The sequence below is a fragment of the Oncorhynchus tshawytscha genome, linkage group LG09, assembly GCF_018296145.1.
Source record: "Oncorhynchus tshawytscha isolate Ot180627B linkage group LG09, Otsh_v2.0, whole genome shotgun sequence".
NCBI classification, from domain to species: Eukaryota; Metazoa; Chordata; class Actinopteri; order Salmoniformes; family Salmonidae; genus Oncorhynchus; species Oncorhynchus tshawytscha.
This window is the reverse complement of record NC_056437.1, coordinates 32,280,421-32,302,400: the sequence shown is the minus strand read 5'-3', so window position 1 is coordinate 32,302,400 and position 21,980 is coordinate 32,280,421. Positions and strand designations below refer to the sequence as shown.

Below are 21,980 nucleotides of genomic sequence, written 5' to 3'. Positions count from 1 at the left end.
AGGTCTCCTTGCTCGCACACACTTTTTCAGTTCTGCCCAAAAATGTTCTATGGGATTGAGGTCAGGGCTTTGTGATAGCCACTCCAATACCTTGACTTTGATGTCCTTAAGACATTTTGCCACAACTTTGGAAGTATGCTTGGGGTCATTGTTCATTTGGAAGACCCATTTGCGACTAATTGTTAACTTCTGACTGATGTCTTGAGATGTTGCTTCAATATATCCACATCATTTTCTTTCTCATGATGCCATCTATTTTGTGAAGTGCACCTGTTCCTCCTGCAGGAAAGCACCCCTACAACATGAGCTGCCACCCCTTTGCTTCATGGTTGGGATGGTGTCCTTCGGCTTGCAAGCCTCCCCCTTTTTCCTAAAAACATAATGATGGTCTTTATGGCCTAACAGTTCTATTTTTGTTTCATCAAACTAGAGGATATTTCTCCAAAATGTGCGATCTTTGTCACCATGTGCAGTTGCAATCCGTAGTCTAGCATTTTTATGGCGGTTTTGGAGCAGTGGCTTCTTCCTTGCTGAGCAGCCTTTCAGGTTATGTCGATATAGAACTCGTTTTACTGTGGATATAGATACTTTTGTACCTGTTTCCTCCAGCATCTTCACAATGTCCTTTGCTGTTGTTTTGGGATTGATTTGCACTTTTTGCACCAAAGTACGTTCATCTCTAGGAGACAGAACGCGTCACGTTCCGGAGCAATATGTCGGCTGCGTGGTCCCATTGTGTTTTTACACTTGCGTACTATTGTTTGTACAGATGAACGTGGTACCTTCAGGCGTTTGGAAATTGCACCCAAGGATGAACCAGACTTGTGGATGTCTGCAATTTTTTTATTTCTTTTGATTTTCCCATGATGTTAAGCAAAGAGGCACTGAGTTTGAATTGTGAAGCAGTGAATTATACTTGAAAAAATCTGTCTGTAAACAATTTTTGGAAAACTTACTTGGGTCATGCGCAAAGTAGATGTCCTAACCGACTTGCCAAAACTAGTTTGTTATTTAAAAAAAAAAAATATTATTTTTTGTTTGTTTTTAGTTCTTCCTCTATTTCTGATGTCCATCCAGTTTGATTTCTATTTGTAACTATGCTATTTCACAAAAGTTCTGAACTTAAATACATTTTACAGCCCCTGTATGTTTTACATGTTTTATCTTGCTATTAGTCCCACCCTTCAGCTCCATTCAACCTCTCCCATCTATCTCTCAACATCATCCATTTTGGATTTCTATTTGCCATATATTTTTCAACTGTGCTGTGGTGATTCACAAACTAATTGAACCTTTATATTCTCATAGCTTCTACAAATAGTACATTTTTGCTCAAATAATCATTTTATTATTGATTGATTGACTATGACTTTTCAAATCACCCAGTATTGCTGTCTGCAGCGTTAGTTCTAGGCAAATGTTGCAATTCTTCAGCCATTCCTGGACCTGTGACCAAAAATGAGCTACATATGGACAATACCAAAATAAATGATCTAATGGCTCTGCCTCCTCACAGCAGAATCTTCAGAGCTGGGAAGATTGTATCCCCCATATATATAACATTCTAGTAGTTGCAAGAATTTTGTATAGTAATTTAAATTTAAAAATTGAAGTTTTGCATCCGGCGTTGTTTTGCGTATCAATTCATAAACCATGTGCCATGGAATGGGTACATCAAAAATCTCTTCCCAACTATTTTGCAATTTATATGGCACAGTTGTCAGTCTTTTGGTCCTTAAATGAAATTGGTATATGTTTTTGTTTATCACACTTTTCTTTAACCATTTATGTTCTTTAATACAGGGTCGACATACAAGTTCTTTACTCTTTTCCCCTTCTACTTGCCTCTTCCATTTTTGTGGTAATGCTGCAATTAATTGGTTGTAATTTTGGGTAGAGCAGACATTTCCATATGTGTGTGTTAGCTGCATGTGTGACGTAACTCCACCAGTCCTATTTATGATATCATTCACAAAAATTATAATTTTTTTAAACATTTCTTCGAAAAATACAGTTTTTTTTAAATCAATTAGTATATTTGAATTTAACCACAATATTTGTTGTATTATTTGTTCTGTCTTTTCAGGTAGATTAAACTGAAATTGCAACCAACTTTCTAAGGCTTGTTTAAAAAATAAAGATATTTTGGAGATGATTTCCTTTTCAAACAATTGAAAGTGGGCCAGTGTAATCTGAATGGTATCATCTTGAACATAGGATGAGACATTCGTACCAATTTACTAGAGAACCAGTTTGGATTTAGGTATAACTTTTGTATGACTGATGCCTTTAGTGAGAGGTCTCCTGCTTTAATATTTAATCATTTCTGCCCTCCGAATTCATATTCGTTATATAAATAGGCCCTTTTAATTTTATCTGGCTTGCTGTTCCAAATAAAATTGAATATTTTATGTTCATATAATTTAAAAAGCAGATCACTAGGTGTAGGCAAAACCGTAAGCAAATAGGTAAACTGTGATATGACAAAAGAGTTAATCAGGGTGATTTTTCCACAAATAGACAGGTGTTTTCCTTTCCATGGTAGCAAGATCTTATCTATTTTTGCTAACTTTCTATAATAATTTATTGGAATGAGATCATGAATGTCTGAGTGTGACCCCCTCCCCATGGGTTACTGCAGCTAGTGTTGCCAGCACTGCCACTGCCTGGGTGGGGGCACCCCACCGGAATCCCCACCGGCTTTGAGAATTTCCTTGTATAGTATGCTCTCCCTTTAGGGGGCTTTGGCTTTGCAGGACCAACCCTGCCAAGCAGGCTCAGAATCTTGAGGGGGCAGTGCTGCTCTTGGTCTCTGACTGCATTTTGGCTGCATACAGACCGCTTCCAGCAGGCCCATAAAACAGTTAGGGACTTCTCCTTAATATCTGGGTCATTCAGGTGGGTGTCTAGGGTATAGGGTTGTGGACCGTACCATTAAATTAGGATCATAAATAAACAATTAGATATAATTTATTTTAAAAATGTAGTTCCCCTTGATAGGACAATAAATAAATCAAATGTATAATTTATTTTAAAACTGTTCCACAATGATAGGACAATAAATAAATAAGACATATAATTAATTATAAAAGTATATCCATCATCTGAACAACATTGCAAGCTCTCTCATACCCCGGCTCACAGCAATACATTGGTTCTGGGATATGCAACCATTTCATTACTCACTCACTCAACTTTCCTAAACATTACAAATAAAATAAAAAATAAACACACACCACACCATCCACACATACTGTGCCTTCTGTTTACATAGTTTTTATCTTCACCCTGTTGAATTAGTGCTTGTTTGTTCCAATTAGTTATATGTGAAGATATACAAAAGCTATTTTTATTTTATTGTATTGTTACAATCCATAACCGGGCTAGAATTGTGTTTCATTATTTTCCTCATCTATGAGAACTTGGTCATTTTTAAAATAGCCATGGAGTAGTCTTTGTGTCTCTGAACAACTGGTTATCAATATATAGTTCATCAACGACGAGAGCTACTCGTTTCCCTTTTAATCTATTTTCTTTGAAAATTGGATACAGCCATAAGAAGTTTTAATTAAGTTTTAATTAACAAGAAATGTGTGGAGTGGTTGAAAACAAGTTTTAATGACTCCAAACTAAGTGTAGGTACTCTTCTGACTTCAACTGTAAATAGAGAATGGAGGACGTTTTTCCAGTGGTTCATTCTCATGCCAGCCAGGTAGCCTATGCTCCTGTTATAAATATAAGCAATGTGCTTAATATTAGGAAAGCTGAGAAATAAATATAGTAGGCCTAGCCTATAGAAAGCTGATGTGATCCTCTTCTTTTTAGTAGAGGCCATCACTCTGTTTTGTCACACAATTGCATAGCCTATAGAAACGTTGTGCAACAAGAGCTCATGGGCTCTCATGAAGTGTTTGATTAGATTTGCGTTCACATTTGCATTTCTGTCAGAGGGATTAGAGGGACAATAGAGTGCTGAGTACCAGGCAAGTTTTGGTAGGCAATTTTTGGTAGACCAGCAGCAGCAGATCATGGAGAAGCCTAATTACCATGATTAAATGGTAACGTGGAATTTGACTGCCTTCATGGCTTGTAACCGCTGGTGTGGCGGTAACACGCAACAGCCCTAGTTACATTCACCCCTTTTGCCCTCAGAACAGCCTCAATTCAAAGGGGCATGGACTCTACAAGTTGTCGAAAGCATTCCACAGGGATGCTGGCCCATGTTGAATCCAATGCTTCCCACAGTTGTGTCGAATTGGCTGGATGTCCTTTTGGTGGTGGACCATTCTTGATACACACAGGAAACTGTTGTGCCATGAAAAACCCAGCAGCGTTGTAGTTCTTGACACAAACTGGTGCGCCAGGTTTCACCTGGATTCACCTTGTCAATCTATCTCGTGTAAAGAGCAGGTGTCCTTAATGTTTTGTACACTCAGTGTATAGGCAAACTGCTTGAACATCATCTAGTTTCCATTATAGATTTGTAGATCTTTAATTATAATATTTGTAAATAAATAAAACCAATTTGGAAAACCGTATGGTAAACTATTTACATGGATAAACAATGTTTCTGTGCTGAACAAATGTTTATTATAATTCCATATAGTGTATAATGAATAGTGCAAATACAGTAATTCATAAAAAGTTATTTATGTATTTTTTTGCTTTGTCTCATACAGTTAACATTGATGAAAGAAAATGTTTCCAATTGCAGAGTAATTGAAGAGTATTGTTATTCCTAACTTCAGGTTGGCTGGGTTGTGGTTCTTAACATGTAATTGAGTCTTCAGGGGAACTTATTTCTATCAATTTAGTTTCAAATCATAAAGCAGTTACAGGGATGGTCAAATTAAAGCATGCTTTCAGATGACGTCATACAGCATTGAAAGATGAAGTTGAAGAAATATCTGTCTGCTATATAGTCAGGTCCATAATTATTGGCACAATTGATAAAGATGAGCAAAAAAGACTGTATGAAATAAATAATACAAATACTGACATGTACAACAAAAAAGTGTGATTTGATTATGTTATACTAATACAATTGCTCAGCGAAAGAGATTTAGTTGAACAAATCATTTTAAAAAATCTCAAAAAGATAACGACAAAATTTGAGATTGTGTCAAGTTGGCTGTAAGTCTTTTGGGTGGTGGACCGTTCATTCTTGATACACATGGGAAACTGTCTGGAAACCACAGCAGCGTTGTAAGGGAGTGCATAACTGGTGGCAGGGAAGTCAGGCGCAGGAGAGACAAACTGGGTAATCAACGGAGCAGTTTTATTCATAAAACCACCGGAAACCAGAACAACAAACAAATGGGTACAAAACCCGTCGCGCATCAGAGAAAATGTGCACATGCACTTACAATAAACAATTCCGCACAAAGACATGGGGGGAACAGACGATAAAATAGACAACATGTAATGAGGGAATTGAGACCAGGTGTGTGGGAAGACAAGACAAAACAAAAGGAAAATGAAAAGTGGATCGATGATGGCTAGAAGATGGCCGAGCGCCGCCCGAACAAGGAGAGGAACCGACTTCGGCGGAAGCTGTGACAAGCGTTGCAGTTCTTGACACTAACCGGTGTGCCTGGACCCTACAACCATACCCCGTTCAAAGGCACTTACTTAATCTTTTGTCTTGCCCATTCACCCCCTGAATGGCAAGTAGCTTGTTGGTTAAGAGCCTTTGGACAGTAACCGTAAGGTTGCTGGTTTGACTTTCCAAGCCGACTAGGTGAAAAATCTGTAAGTGGTGCATGAACAAGCCACTTAACCCTAATTGCTCCACATGTACGTCGCTCTGGATAAGAGTGTCTGCTAAATGACTGAAATGTCAATTGTCTCAAGGCTTAAAAATCTTTCTTTAACCTGTCTCCTCCCCTTCATCTACACTGATTGAAGTGGATTTAATTAACAAGTAACATCAATAAGGGATCAAAAGCTTTCACCTGGATTCACCTGGTCAGTCTATGTCATGGAAAGATTTTGTAATGTTTTGTATACTCAGTGTATATTTTCAAGCCAGAGATTCAGATAGAGCTCAATGTGATCTAATCCTTCCCATTGACTGTAATTGTCATACCGTCCCTCATGTTTTAGTCTCCTCTCTCCCATCTGGTTTATGCGAGCTGTTTTCCCCCATGGATGCAGCCAGGTTTCTGTCCATGTTGCCTTTAATGTCTTAATTATAAAATGAAACACATTCAACCCTTGAGTACATTACACACCCGTTCATTATTGAACTAAGTCTATTAGAGCTGTGAAAAGTGTGTGTGTGTGTGTGTGTGTCAGAGGTGGGGGTGGGGGAGATTTAAGTTTACCGTCTGTGGTCATAAACCAGCCAGTCTCTAATTAGCCACCATGGATATTATGGAATGCCAGGATTTTACATTTTTCTTCCTTATTATCTCAGCAAGGGAGGCGTTAAAATGTTCTCACCTCACCTTACAAATGGCTCTCATTGACAGGTTTTTTTTCTGGGCAGATGCAATGACAGCTTTGAAAGATATAATGAGAGATACAGTACACTGAAATCCATAAAGACTAATCAGTAATGCAGTGCTTCACTCTTCGCTCTGTGCTGATAAGGCCTAAATAATACATTATATGACATCCTTTGAAGAATTCATACCTTCAATATAACTTTTAGACAGCTGATTAAACTTATTTAAAACACATGAATGAATTTAAGGTTAAGGATTCTCTTACACAACATTTGTATTCCATAATTAGCCCTATTGTAGCTGGCTTAGTGAGCAGCTGAGCGCAAGGTAGTGTCATGACGTGTCATCCCCCTCTCCCTGCTCCCCCCTTTCCTCCTTCAACTAGGCTGCTGTGGTCAGAGGTTGTAAATTCCTCAGAAGACCCTGCCTCATGGCCACACAGTATTAGAGATAGGGTAAACTTTCATAGAGGACAAAGGAAATCCTTCCCCCTCACAGAACTTGAGGTACGAACAAATTTCATGTTCCGGAGAACTGGTTTGTTTGTCACAACTTGGGAAGCTCATGGGAGACGGTATGGCAACATTACCATAATGCTGTTTATATAATAGCCTCAGATATGAGGTTTACATCTAATTGTTGTATAAGATGAATGAGTGAGTATGATACTGTTTACACAATTTTACAATGTGATTTTGGACTGTTTAATGAAGGAAAACTCAAAAAGGGAATTGGATTTGAACTAAATCAGAGGACCGCCCCTGAGCCCAGTTAGGGTCAGACATCCTGGGACAGCCCTTTTCTGCCATTCCGAATAAAACCCAACTTTGAGAAATTATCAGCAGACCATGTTTTTATCCATTAGGAGGGGGACAAAGGTTGCATACCATTGCTGAATCTTTTAACCATACCATGTGGTTAAACTCTTAGACTATCGATACCGACAGAATGAGAACAAGTCTTTGATATTAATTACTAGTCTGCAGCTAGGAATTCGGTATCATTGAACGCGAAGAACGACAACCGCCGAAATATCCATTCTATAACGAATGTCACTTTGAACTATCCCCTCTAAGCAAGACAGAGAGAGAGGGGGAGAGAGACGGACAATTCTACGAAAGACACAAACATTTCACCAGCGATCAAGACGACACACTGAGCGTAAATATATATATATATATATTGATTGCAATTGTTCCCGAATGAGTGAGCGTTCATGTGTAAAGGATTAGCATTTTAATTGTTATAATTATCACTCTGTAGTGACTTCTTGGTCGACCCCCCATTTCCCCTTTGTCTAACAAGCCGTCATGCCGGTTCAGCCCACTAGGGCACATTTTCCTATCATTTCATGTAACCATATTTACTGTTTATTTATGCATTTCTCTGAATTACTTAGTTAGTAATAAATAAATGTTAAGACAATTGATGTATGGATGACTCATAGTGAAGACTGGGTTCGTGCAGATAACCAACAATTTACAAAGTTTGGAATGAGACTAACGTGTGGTAAAATAAATAAATCATTAATCAGAAGACTATTGATCAGACATGAAAATATCTGAAAGGTTATATTGGGAAATTATAACTTTGTAATCTGAATTCTTTCCTTGGTGCCCCAACTTCCTAGTTAATTACAGTTACATGATTATTCAGTTTAATCGAGTAATACTAATTACAGGAATCTTTGATAAAAACTAAGTCTTCAATTTAATGATAGTAAAGACACGACAGTAGGAATCCTTAAACAAATCACAAGGGATAATTGGAGTCGCATTGTATAAAGAAATAGGCTAGCAGCACAATCTTTCATAATGATCTCTTCAGATAACCTCTTAACCTCTTACTTTTCAATCCACATTGCGGAAATTCAGTGTTACAGCGTGATTGAACGTTAAAGGCAATGTTCCAGCGTCAGCAGAGACTGCATTCACAGTAAATGCTGCAGAAGTCGGCTCAATAGAAAATTGCTGTTAAATTTCTAGTGTGCTCTCTGTAACGCTTCAGTTACACAGATTGAATAGAGTCCTTATTTCTTAATTGTTGAAGAAGACTGGAACTCACATACCTTTTTCAGCCACTCAACTGAAGAAAATCTACAATAATCTACAAGGGTCTTTTAGTACAAACCAACAATATACAAATTAGATAAACAACTTACATCCCAGGTTATAATGAGACCCAAATGTTTCAAAGTAGATGTTAAGGCTCATATGGACAGAAAATCAAATAGGCTGCTTGAAAGCTCCTCTACGCACATAACTGGAAAGACTACAGTGGCCAAATATCAGGGCCAGGTCTATCTGTCCAGTTCAATTCCACTCAGCCCCGGCTATTTTCCCAGTGACTAAGGCTCAGCCCTGAGTAAAATCCGTGCATTGGCTCTGACTCTGGTCATGAAGAGAAGATGAAAAGAGAAGAAAGAAGAGAAGAGAGAAGACATAGCATGAGAGTAATACAGACGACAGAGCGTTGTGCGCTGCTGGAGTCCCAGAAATGAATGAAGAGGATCTTCTTCATGTATAAGTAATGGAGTGTGAAGTGTAAACACTGGGGGCTATCGTCCCTGCTCTGAAGAGCTGTTAGAGGGAGAGAGAGCGATGGGTAGAGGAGAAAGAGAGAGCTAGAGAGAGGGGGAGCAACGGATAGAAGACGGGAGAGAGTGAGATGCCTTCTCCCCCCCTCTAAAGCAAGTCCTTCACTCTTCCTCCCCAGAAGTCGTCTACAGCAGGTGACCTGGAAAGACCAACAGCTCACTCACTCATTGCCAGAAACACCATGTGACATTCAGTTCAGTTTGTATTCCGCAGCCATTCATGTAGATTTCAAATTATGCAGACGCTAAAAGATTTTCACTGGGATCATAAAGGAGAGAACATTACATCATTGACTCAGTCTGAGCATGAAATACTTAAATAATGTAATGTAAATGGACAGACATTGGAGAGTACACAAAGCCCTCTACCTCACTGCCTTGAAATGCAATATGAACATATCATCATTATTCATTATCATGTTTACAAATCCAGGGGACTACAGCAGTCAGGCACTGACAGAGCCTGTGCTACAGTACACTTCATAGTTGATGCTTCTGTTTGTTTCGTTCTTTGTATAATTGGCTGATTGAATAAAGGGTCAACCAACAATCCCAATGTTTAACTTATTGTACACTGTCTAATGGGAACCTACTCTCCATCTAGTGAAATCAACTCAAAGATAAATGACAAGATGGTCTACAAAGGGATATTTAATTAACTAATGTGAAAAAGAAAAAAAAGTGTAAATGCCTCAGTGAATAGTCATCCACTAAACATCAATAGTCACATCGAATAGAAACATGAAGGTGAAGGACCCTGTGAGTAGCCTACAAGGCAACCTCTTGTCACACAGATTATGAGGATCACATCTCTCACTAGCTGTTTTCCATCAGCTTTGGAATCCAGGGGAGTTTCATTTCTTCTAGTGATTACCTGTGGATGATTTAATCAGAAAAGGCATGTACAGATGTAGGATCGTAATATGATCCCTATTTTATTGCTGAGAATTCTTCTGCACATCAGTGTATGAAGTTTAAAAAGGCTTCCAAAGTTTGCAATTTCTACTTTAAAATTGTAGAGTTGACATTTTATTTGCCCTAACGAAAAATGCATCCACCTCTAAAATTATTTTTGTTAATTATATTCCACATAATATTTCACATTTCCTGTTGCTGCAGGATTGTTTCCCTGCTGTAGCAAACTGGCTCAAATTAAGATCCTACATTTGTAAAGACAAACTGAATGTGTTTGCTGCTATCCCTAAAGCCTTAACTCCACAGCCATCCGAGTGCTTGAGTCCAGTTTATCCCCCAAAGGCAGACATGGAGAGATGGAGGATTGATCGTAATCAATCTCTTGATTGTTCTGTGACCTTGAGCAAACCAATAATAGGATTACTCACAATGACGAGATACGAGCTGGGCCATGGTTGGCAGTTGGTGGTTGATACTACCATTGTCTGCCCATGAGATCCACACAATGAGACAACATTGCCCCCTGTGCTGATTGATCCTAACAAAGAGAATTAAAGTGAATTCATCTCATTTAACTGATCAGGGTTTTTATTCCAAGCTAGTTTAGTTGGGCCCCTAAGATCAGGGTTGGCAATAGATCTGTAGAGGGCAATAGCCTAAAGACTTGCACCCACTGCTAACTTTCATGTAGCCAATGTGGATTTAATTTAAGCCGTAAAATCTTGAACGGTTTTCAACTGTTTGCAATCTTAATTTGATCATGCCTCCTTGCATACACCTGTAGCAATGTGACAAATTCAACAATCAGCTAATAATAGATAGAACAGTCCAGTCTAAACCAGCAGCATCACCAGGAGCTTGCAATCCATTTGAACAAAGAGTTCTCTATTAAAGAAGTGGTGAATACCACTACTTGATTTACAGTGTCTGGGAGGCTTGGTCGATGCACTGGACATCACGTAGGTACAAATGTCACTCATTCCCTATCTGATTTCATAAGCTTTTATAGCCAAGGTCAACACAGGGTATACAACAGTGGTGACTGCTGAAGTGGTGTGGCCAAGTTATTAAATGGACAGGTCACCATGAACTGAATTGTGGACATTTGGCCGTGAGCATACAAACGTATAATATTACTTTGCCTGTATCCTGCTATGAACCAGTGAATCCAGTGGTGGTGAGAAGTGTAGAGAGACAATATTAGAATCTCAAACCCTGTGTGTGGGCAAGCTGCTTGTTCCTGTGTGGCTGGAAAGGGCCCAATTCTAGAGGGTAGAAAAGCTCTTGGCAGGATTAGTCATAAAACAGAGAAATGAGGCAGATGTCTCAACAAAGATTTGTTAGAGTAAAAAACATAGAGGCATTTTCTTTTCAAAGTTATAGAACACAACACATAGAGGTGATACAGGATCAGTAGTCCCAGAAGATCCTATTATTGTCAGAGCCCAGTTAATGTGTGTACATGTGTATGTGTGTGTGTCATATCAAATAAAATAAAATTGTATTGGTCGTATACACATATTTAGCAGATATTATTGCAGATGTAGTGTAATGCTTGTGTTCCTAGGTCAGCAGTGACTTTTTCCAATTTTCCAATACTTTTAAATTGTTTTTTCCCCCCTCATCAATATACACACAATACCCCATAATGACAAAGCAAAAACAGGTTTCTAGAATTTTAGCAAATTTATTAAAAATGGAAAAATGAAATATCACATTTACAAGTATTCAGACCCTTTACTCAGTACTTTGTTGAAGCACCTTAGGCAGTAATTACTGCCTTGAGCATGCCGTCATTGTAAATAAGAATTTGTTCTTAACTGACTTGCCTAGTTAAAAAAAGATTAAATAAAAAAAATAAAAAATAAAAAAAATATATATATATATATATATATATATATTTGGCACACCTGTATTTGTGGAGTTTCTCCAATTCTCTATGCAGATCCTCTTAAGCCCTATCAGTTTGGATGGGCAGCATCGCTGCACAGCTATTTTTAGTTCACTCCAGAGATGTTTGATGGTTCCATGATGGTTCCAAACCATCACCCCAGACTGAGGTCCTGAGCGCTCTGGAGCAGTTTTTCATCATGGATCTCTCTGTACTTTGCTCCATTTATCTTTCCCTCGATCCTGACCAGTCTCCCAGTCCCTGCCACTGAAAAACATCCCCACAACAAGATGGTAACACCACCATGCTTCACCATAGGGATGGTGCCAGGTTTCATCCAGAAGTGACGCTTGGCATTCTGGCCAAATAGTTCAATCTTGGTTTCATCAGAACAGAGAATCGTTTTTCTCATGGTCTGAGAGTCTTTAGGTGCCTTTTGGAAACCTCCAAGTGGGCCTGATTGGTGGAGTGCTGTAGATATGATTGGCCTTCTGGAAGGTTCTCTCATCTCCACAGAGGAACTCTGGAGCTCTGTCAGAGTGACCATCGGGTTCTTGGTCACCTCCCTGACCAAGGCCCTTCTCCCTCGATTGCTCAGTTTGGCAGGGCGGCCAGCTCTAGGAAGAGTCTTGGTGGTTCCAAACCTCTTCCATTTAAGGATGATGGTGGCCACTGTGTTTTTTAGGATCTTCAATTCTGAAGAAATGTTTTGGTACCCTTCCCCAGATCTGTGCCTCGACACAATCTTGTCTGGGAGCTCTATGAACAATTCCTTTGACCTCCTGGCTTGTTTTTTTTCTCTGACATGCACTGTCAACTGTGGTACCTCATATAGACAGGTGTGTGCCTTTCCGAATGATGTCCAATCAATTTAATTCACCACAGGTGGACTTCATTCAAGTTATAGAAACATCTTGAGGATGATGAATGGAAACAGGATGCATCTGAGCTAAATTTCGAGTCTCATAGCAAAGGGTCTGAATACTTGTGTAAATAAGGCATTTCTGTTTTTAATTTGTAATGCATTTGCAAAAACGTCTAAAAACCTGTTTTCGCTTCATCATTGTGTAGATTGATGAGGAATTTATTTGATTTGATCCATTTTAGAATAAGGCTGTAACATAACAAAACGTGGAAAAAGTCAAAAGGTTTGAAAACTTTCAGAATGCACTGTATATGTGTGTATCGTATGCTCTGTTTATCTTTCCCTCGATCCTGAACAGTCTCCGAGTCCCTGCCGCTGATGTATGTATGTCCTGAAACACCTTTCCTTTTTAAGGCAATTAAATTGAATGTTCTGTGCTCTTAATGGAAAGATACACATTTTGAAAACAAGTCCCCTCACCTGCATAAAATGCCACGCCTGCAGCTAGAGAAACAGCCCCACAGGCCCACAGCTGGCAGCAGGAGTCATTCTGACTAATCATCAGTTTATTTGAATCACCTCGCAGCAATTATCCTCTCTCGTCCCATCTAAGGAACTTAGGCTCACCACGGTGCACTGCCCTACAGCACAATGAAATTAATAGATTACAAGTTGAAAGAGGTTTGTAAATGGGGGCTCTTTGCAAAACATGTAGGCCAGGGAAGGAAGGAAATAGAGAGGGCAGAATCATTGAAGGGTTGCATATCTATGACCTGTAATAGGCCCTTATATTTTGGCGTACCTCCTCATGGAGAATTCTGTTTGACTCTTGACAGGCAGGGTGTTTGAGCCACAGTTTAGACATATGACAGGAATAGAATACCCTATGTACTGATGCCCCAGACGCATATGTCATTTACACATATTCCATAACGTTTCCCTGAATATTAGTGCAAAATGAGACATGTCTTACTTTAATAGTCTGTTGCATGTTTTAAACAGTCGAAGAAGACTTAATTAATGTGAGGATAAGTACAAAATCTTGTGAGCTGCATGCCCACCGGTTTATCTAGCAGCCCAGATTCCTGGTCAGCAATTACACATTGGTCATAAAAAACTCAGAAGTCTACATACTACAATTTTCATATATTAAGGTTAATCAAATTAGATAAAAATACATCATGGGCAGCCAATTCAATACAACTGCTGCAAAGCTACTTGTGCACTGTTAGTGATGTTTGTTTTAATCAATCCTACAGAAACAAATCTACATTGTAGGTTATTAATATGTGGTTACCATTTTACCATGCAATGGAAAAATATCTGGTCATTTCTATGTGGAAAGAAAGGACTACCTTCCTTAACCTACAATAGTTCTGCTCTGAAAGAAAGATAACTCATACCTTGGAAGTAACCATCAGAACTTGCGCTATCCGTGGTGCTGATGTCTTGTGTAAAATGCTACATGCTTCGACAGTCAGCTCCTCTCCTTATCTGATGTATTCATTCTCGGCACGGATAAGAGAGGCTTCAAATGAATGAATACAGGGGAATGGTACATTTTCAATGTCGGAATGGGCAGCAGATGGACAGCACAGTAACCGTGAGATGGTTAAATGGTTTGAACTTCATTCATGTGTTGATATTGGCAACATGCACTCAGCTTTCTACAGTAACCACGGGATCATAACATACCATATCTAGAGGTTCATGGCAGCTGGGGGACACATCTCCCACACCACAGCGGGCTGGTGACGCATCGGGGATGGCCAATGCAAATGAGTATGCTCCCTCATTCCCTGCCTTCTCGTTTTGTAACGCTCTACTCTGCCACGGAGAGGGAGAGAGTAGGGAGAAAGAAGAGGAGCCGAGAGACAATTTTTAAAGATCGTTACAATACAAACGCGTCTTCACTTCTTTAGGATATAGAATAGGAAATCATGTTCTAAATCTTCAGAGTACGTGGGAGAGAGATTTGATCCTGATAGCTTTCTGTATGGTTAAACGCAGTTCCAAAAGGGTTCCACATCTAAGGTAGGCTAAATGGTATTCAGATTTGTATTTTATCACAATGATTCTAGCTGAGTAAATGTGCGCTTTGCAACTTGTTTTGATTAATGATTGGTGTTTAATAATGTTGTTATGCATTATACATTACTCTTAGATTAAAGCTGACAAAAGCATAGTTTATTATTTTCCAATGGGCAATATTCTCAAAAATGTGGCCATTTTATACTTAGAAATTACTGAGAATGTTGACGAGAGTTAGAGAAACTGGTAGTTCTCAAATGGATAGATGCAAATTCCGTGTTGTGGTGGAAGCCTAGTGTATGTGCAAACTGTTGCTTTCCTTGGCTGGCCTGATAGATTATTATTCCCAAGAACCCCACGATGAGGTAGTCTGATTGTACCAGAAGGATATATCTATTGAACTGGGGATAATGTTGGAACAGTGGAAAAGTCATACAATTGGAATTAGTGGCAAAAAAAGTCCTAAAAGAAACTGTGATGACAATAATTCTGTAATATGACATCTGGTCCAAATGCTGTATTTGTGCTGAAGGTCTAGAGATAATAGGACAGCAAAATATCTAATGTTAATGGATATCTTTAGCCTGTCATGCACTACCTGGTATTTATCCATTAGGCTACTATTACAGAATTAGTGGTGGTTGGCACTACCACTGTCTTCCCATAAGATTCACACAATGAGACAACAACGCCCCCGGTCTGATCGACCCTAACAAAGAGAATTAAAGTGAACTCATCTAATTTAACTGATCAGGGTTTTGATTCCAGGCCAGTTTAGTTGGGCCCCTGGATCAGGGTTGAAGTTAGATCCGTAGAGGGCAATATATAGCCTAAATACTTGCACCCACTGCTGCCTTTCATGTGGCTAACCTGTGGCTTTCTTTTAAGCCGTAAAATCTTAAAAGGTTTTCCACTGCTTAGTCTTAATTTCCGTGTCATGCACTACCTGGCAGTCCTCCATTAGGCTACTATTACAGAATTATAGAGAAAACGTGTCTAAAGTGCTGTTCACAAACAGAAATATAACATAATAAGCAAGATTGTATAAAGCCTACACCAGTGTCGAACCTTGATTATTAGACATAGGACTTCAGTGGGGGAAAATAATCTCCAAAGCCGTCAAACTTCAAATTCACAAATCAAGAAAAATAACAGAAACATCATCACCTAATAAGCCTTACATTATATCTAGCTCTCATGCAGGAGTAGGATTGCTTTTTGATGACATCATGAATTAATCAAACAGGCCTGAGCAATGCATCGGCTGTCACTCATTCTACCAGCAACAACAACAACAATCACTTAAACAACCTGTGGTAGCCTAAAGGCACCCGCTTGCTTCCCATCTGAAACAGTTTTTGCATATACAATGATGACATTTTGTGATGTTTATGTTCGTGTCGGTCTTCGACAAAGGTTTGTTCATGCACACAACATTTTTTCCTGAGACAAGCCAAAGTTCAGTAGCCAACGTCCACGGCCCTTCGTTGGTGATTGGTCAACAGTAGGGATTCTTCAATTAAGTATTTGTTGTCATTCAACGAGAGACGACTCGTTTTCATGCAAATGTTTTCACTTGAGAAATACTGCACCAAACATTTTAGTTAGAAAAAATCGCGTGACCACGACCTCAGCAAAAAAGTCCAAATTAATGACTAATTATCTTACATTAAGTCTGATTATTTTGAGGAAGCGTATACTGGCTACAGAACCGATAGAAAGAAAGCAGTCACATACAGCATACTGTTATAAGAAACCCATTCATAGTAATCCCGTAGGCTCCCAATCATAACAAAAACAAAAAACAACCATTAAGCATTTACAAATCGAAATTTGTAACTATTCCTTCCTATTGCAAGCATATTTTATCACGTTCAGCACACAAAGTAATGATCTAAAGTTTAAATGCAACAATGTTTCACACACATTATCTTCAAAGAGAGAGCTGACAGCAATCGAGCTACAAAAAACATTGCTGCTCACCAAATGATACTTAACTTCTTGTTGAAAGTTAATCTTGAAGGATGATGTTAAAAATCGACTGCCACTAAAAATCTACTTTTAATTTTGAAAATGTGTGGCATCTATGAGTCAGAAACATTTATTCTGTTGTCAAAATTGACTACAAAGTGTAAATAGATCATTTTGGCCATGCAAGATGACAGGAAAAAATGGTGTGTCACGGAATACTGTAACAGTTTTCCTTTGGTTGGGTTTATTTCAATCCTGCCCACATGCCCACAGTTGGCAGCACCCAAGTAATCATCAATTCGGAATGCAGCTGCACAGCAACCCGATCTTAATGCCCATGGTCAGCTTGGTTTGACAGTTGATATCCCTATGGTGCTAGTTAGGGACCATCAGTAAATTACACAATGTACATGGGACAATATTTAAAAATGGCAATAGCTCCAAATTTCAATGACAAATAAACTATAAATTGTAGAAATTAATATACAAATCTATATATATATACAGTATATATTTACTTTTATATAAATGTAGTCAACTATTGAGAACAGGGTCTCTTTCACAAGGGAGCCCTGCATATACAAGTCATAGATTAATTCAAAATCAAAATCAGTAAAAAATTAAAAAAAATAAAAAATACAGAACAAACAATCAAGAAAAACAGCCATATTCTCCAATGAATATATTGTATTGCCCAAGCAGCATCAGAGTGACCAATTGCAATTTATTTTGCAGTTGGTTCCAGCAATGAGGTGCATTAAAACTTAAACTAATTTGGTGGAGAGGAACCTCAAGAGTTAAACAACTGTGATAAAGTGCGTCTCGGTAGGAGTCAGGCGAGGGAGAGCAGGGATTTTTCTTTGAGCGTGTTTAATGTAGAGATCTGTACACATAGTCCACCAATACAAAATTGGCCCAGATGAATGTCCAAACAACGCGCTCGAAGGAAAACAAACTCGTGTCAGTACACGGAGGAACAACCACAGTGCCGACACTACATACACATACCTCAATGCGAAAACAATAAACCGCATAGAATACTGAACGCTAATACTCACAAGCTTAATCCTGCACGAATTACGGCAGGTAACAGGTGCCCTATATACCCACAGAAATCAAAGCAATTGAAACCAGGTGTGAAAAGGAACACAGACAAAACAACCAGAAAAAGAAAAAGGGATCGGTAGCGGCTAGTAAACCGGCGACGTCTGTGAGCAGGTTTGGTATTACGTTTATTTTATTTTATTTTAAATACTATAACAATGAAGTTAGGTTAAGTTGGAAGCTTGTTTAGTAGGGTTTTGTAAACAAAGAGGGAGTAATGAATTGATCTATGGGACTTTAATGAGGAGCAGCCAACCTTTTAATACAGGATGCAGTGGTGAGTATTAAAACTGCCACCAGTGATAAAACGAATGGCGCTATGGTAGACGGCATCTAAATGTTTAAGAGTAGTGGCTGCTGCAATCTGGTATATGGTGTCACCATAATCAAGAACTGTCAGGAAAGTCGACTGTACAATCTACTTCCTGATATTTAGGGAGAGACAAGATCTATTTCTAAAAAAGAAGTCTACTTTAAATCCTAGCTTTTTAACTAGCTCATCCGTATGTTTTGTAAACATTAAGTCTTTGTCAGTGCAAATGCCCAGATATTTGTAGGCGGGAACCCGATCAATGGGAGAACCCTCCAATCAATAAATATGTAGATCATCTGAAACATTCTTGTGTGAACTAGAGAACAACATGTATTTAGTCTTGCCGCTATTAATTACAAGTTTTAAACCAACCAGGGCTTTCTGTAACGTAACAAAGTCAGATTGTAGCTCTAAAATAGCCTGGTCAACAGTTGGGGCAATGGCAAACATAACAGTGTCATCTGCATACAGACTAATATTAAAAGATTTAACAGATATTATTTATATCAATAGTAAAGAGAACAGGTCTTAGTACCGACAGGTCTTAGTACCGACCCCTGCGGTACACCTTTTATAATATCCAGGAAACTTACACCATCAGAGATCACACATTGAGTCCTGTCTGACTGATAATTTTCAAATCACTTGCAAGAAGCCTGATCCAGGCCTATTTCAGTCAACCTTTGAATAGGAATGTGATGGTCAACGATATCAAAGGCCTTGGAAAGGTCTATAAATATGATCCAAGTAATTTAACACATCCTCTAAAACAAGCGGAGCAGCTGAAACTGCTATGTCCAGGTCTAAAACGGGTTGGTGCACATTGAGAATAGAGTGAGAAGTGAAAAAAGTTCTTAGCTGAAAGTTAGTCAGGGATTCTAAAACTTTGTAAAGGCAAGATCATTTGGATATTGGACAGTAAAAATCAGAAGAATCTCCTCCTTTACATAGGGGGAGAACATGTGCCGCTTTCCAGATCTTAGGGATAACATCAGAAACAATTGTGAAGTTAAAAATATAGGTCAGTGGTTCTGCAATAAGTGGGGCAGAGAGCTGCAGTATGAAGGGATCAAGTGAATCAGCCCCTATGTTGTTGTTTTTTTAAACACCAATCTATAGCAAGGCACTTAGTACATCATAGACATCAAAGGGTTGAAATGAAAATAAGGTATGGAAGTCTGTAAATTAATGCATCATTCTGTACAATCTGTTTTGAGGTGACTAAAGGATCTTATAATGGGATGAAATTATCCTTTCAAACAGGTGGCCAGTTGAAGCAAAATGGTTATTAAAAGCATCACAAATTTCAATTTAGTCTAGAATGGGTCCAGAGGCTGTCAAAACCTGCTAAGGCAAGTTTTGTTTCAAAGATTTGACCACTTTCCATAAATGGGCTGGATTACCACCACTCTCTGATACACAATTCAAGAAATACAGTATGTCGATTTCTTAATGGCTACAGTATGTTGATATCTTAATGGCTACCAATCAGACGTAGAATCAATCCGTCTAGCCTTAACTCAAGCTAAATGTATTTCCTGTAATTGCTCAGATAGTTTATGCGGAAACCAAGGATTACATCAGTCTTTTACCCTTAGTTTTTTGTTTGGCACGTTTATCTGCAACAGAAAACCCCCAGAAATAAAACAATGAAGGGCCTGATCCGAGTCAGTGATAGTTGACACAATCCCCCAGCCACTCAACCCCAGCTTAGACAAAAAAGATTTGCTCATTAAAATAAAATAAATGTCTCTTTGTAATAATGCGTGAGCAAGATTTAGGATGTTTAATATGTCTTATACAAGCAAAGGAACAATGGTCACTGAACTCATTGGCAAATATGTAAACCTATGAGGAGAAAATGTTAGAATAAATTGTTAGAATAATATATAATAGAGTAGATTATTCAGGGTGTTTAGAGTTGGGGCGAGTTGGTTTAATTATCAGCTGAGTTAGATTTAGCTCCGTGCAAATATCTTTCAGCCCATCAGATACTGTAATCAACCAATCTAGATTAAGATCACCCACTATCAGTAATTCAGATTGAGCATAGTTATACAGTTGGTCAACAATTTGCTAAGAGCACATATGGGAGGGTGATAAATTCCCATTAGCGTCAGATGGGCATTCTTATCAAGTCCCATGTTTAGGACTAGACATTCACATTTCTTAGGGACAAAGGTGGTGATGGTCACAGAAACATTCAACTCTATCAGATCTAAAAACATTATACACATCAGAGTCCAGCATAGACTTCTTTAGCCAAGATTCGGTTATAACCAGAATGTCCGGATTGGTTTGAGACGCCAGAGTTACAATACAATACATTTTAGAAATCAAACTTCTGTCATTTACAGTACATGAATCAGACTAAGACTGCAGCTGCAGGATTTCAGATCAGACAAAGTTTCTAAAACAAACATACCATGTTCAATAGTTAACTTCCTACTAGAAAGTACCATGGGGTTAGCTTGAATTGGAATAGATGCATTATGCCTATGCCTCGAACTATGCTCAGTTGGAAACCCCTTATTTGAAAGCATTTAATGAGACAACTAAAAGAACTGCAACATGAAAATATTGTCTGATTTACCCTATGTAATTTATTCATCGTCCCTAACTAGTCCCAGAGAAAGACTATCCAATATCAAACCAACTTTGCAATGGTCGCACACCAGCCGGCTGAGGCTAATTGGCAAAAGAAGTTGGCTAGCACTAGCTAGCCTAGGCGACTTCAAGACACAATACCAGGTTATCTACTGTGGAAGGGTGAGTGACTGTAACTGTGTACTGTTTTGGCAGAGTGAATATACAAACGCTTGCCACATGCGAACACCCACACTAAACCATTCCCCAAGACAACTCTCGTTTAGCTTTAGTCATGGCCGCTGCATTTCACTCTGAGCGGTTGTTTTGGGCCCTGTACAGGGGCCATTTGAAAGCTATTTGAAAGCTACAGGCCTTGTCTTTTTGGAAATCAAACTCAAATATTACTGCTGGCAATGTCATAAAAGTCTTTAGGAGCTTTGCACACCTGGATTGTACAATATTTGCACATTATTCTTTAAGTGCCAAGTCACTTAGGAACATTCCATGTCGTATATTTGGTCCAGTGTATATTTGGTCTTGTGTTTGAGGTTATTGTCCTGCTGAAAGGTGAATTTGTTTCCCAGTGTCTGTTCGAAAGCAAACTGAACCAGGTTCACTTCTACGATTTTGCCTGTGCTTAGCTCTATTCCGTTTATTGTTATCCTAAAAATTCCCAAGTCCTTGCCAATGACAAGCATACCCATAACATGATGCAGCCACCACAATGCTTGAAAATGTGAAGAGTGATACTTGGTGATGTGTTGTGTTGGATTTGACCCAAATATAACACTTTGTATTCAGGATATAAAGTAAATGTCTTTCCCACATTTGTTGCAGTTTTACTTTAGTGCCTCATTGCAAACAGGATGAATGTTTTGGAATATTTTTATTCTGTACAGGCTTCCTTCTTTTCACTCTGTCATTTAGGTTGTATTGTATTGTGGTCTTGAAATTCACTACCCAACTGAGGGACCTTACAGATAATTGTGTGCATGGGGTACAGAGATGAGGTAATCATTCAAAAATAATGTTAAACACTATTATTGAACACAGAGTGAGTCCATGCAACTTACTAAGCGACTTGTTCAGCGCATTTTTACTCCTGAACTTATTTAGATTTGCAAAAACAAAGGGATTGAATACTTACTGGCTCAAGAAATTTCAGATTTTAATTTTCAATGAATTTGTAAAAATGTCTAAAACCATAATTCCACTTTGACATTATGGGGTATTGTGTGTAGGCCAGTGACATAAAA

The 21,980-nt window shown here is 38.6% G+C and overlaps 1 protein-coding gene across 1 annotated transcript in view; it reads left to right on the top strand.

Moving 5' to 3' along the window:
• The first annotated feature begins 14,555 nt into the window (after window positions 1–14,555).
• Window positions 14,556–21,980, top strand: part of LOC112257817 (WSC domain-containing protein 1-like) — a 31,337-nt gene continuing 23,912 nt past the window's right edge. Inside the window, exon 1 of the mRNA XM_024431688.1 lies at window positions 14,556–14,750. The gene's annotated coding sequence lies outside the window, so the exon portion shown is untranslated. The remainder of the gene's footprint in view (window positions 14,751–21,980) is intronic.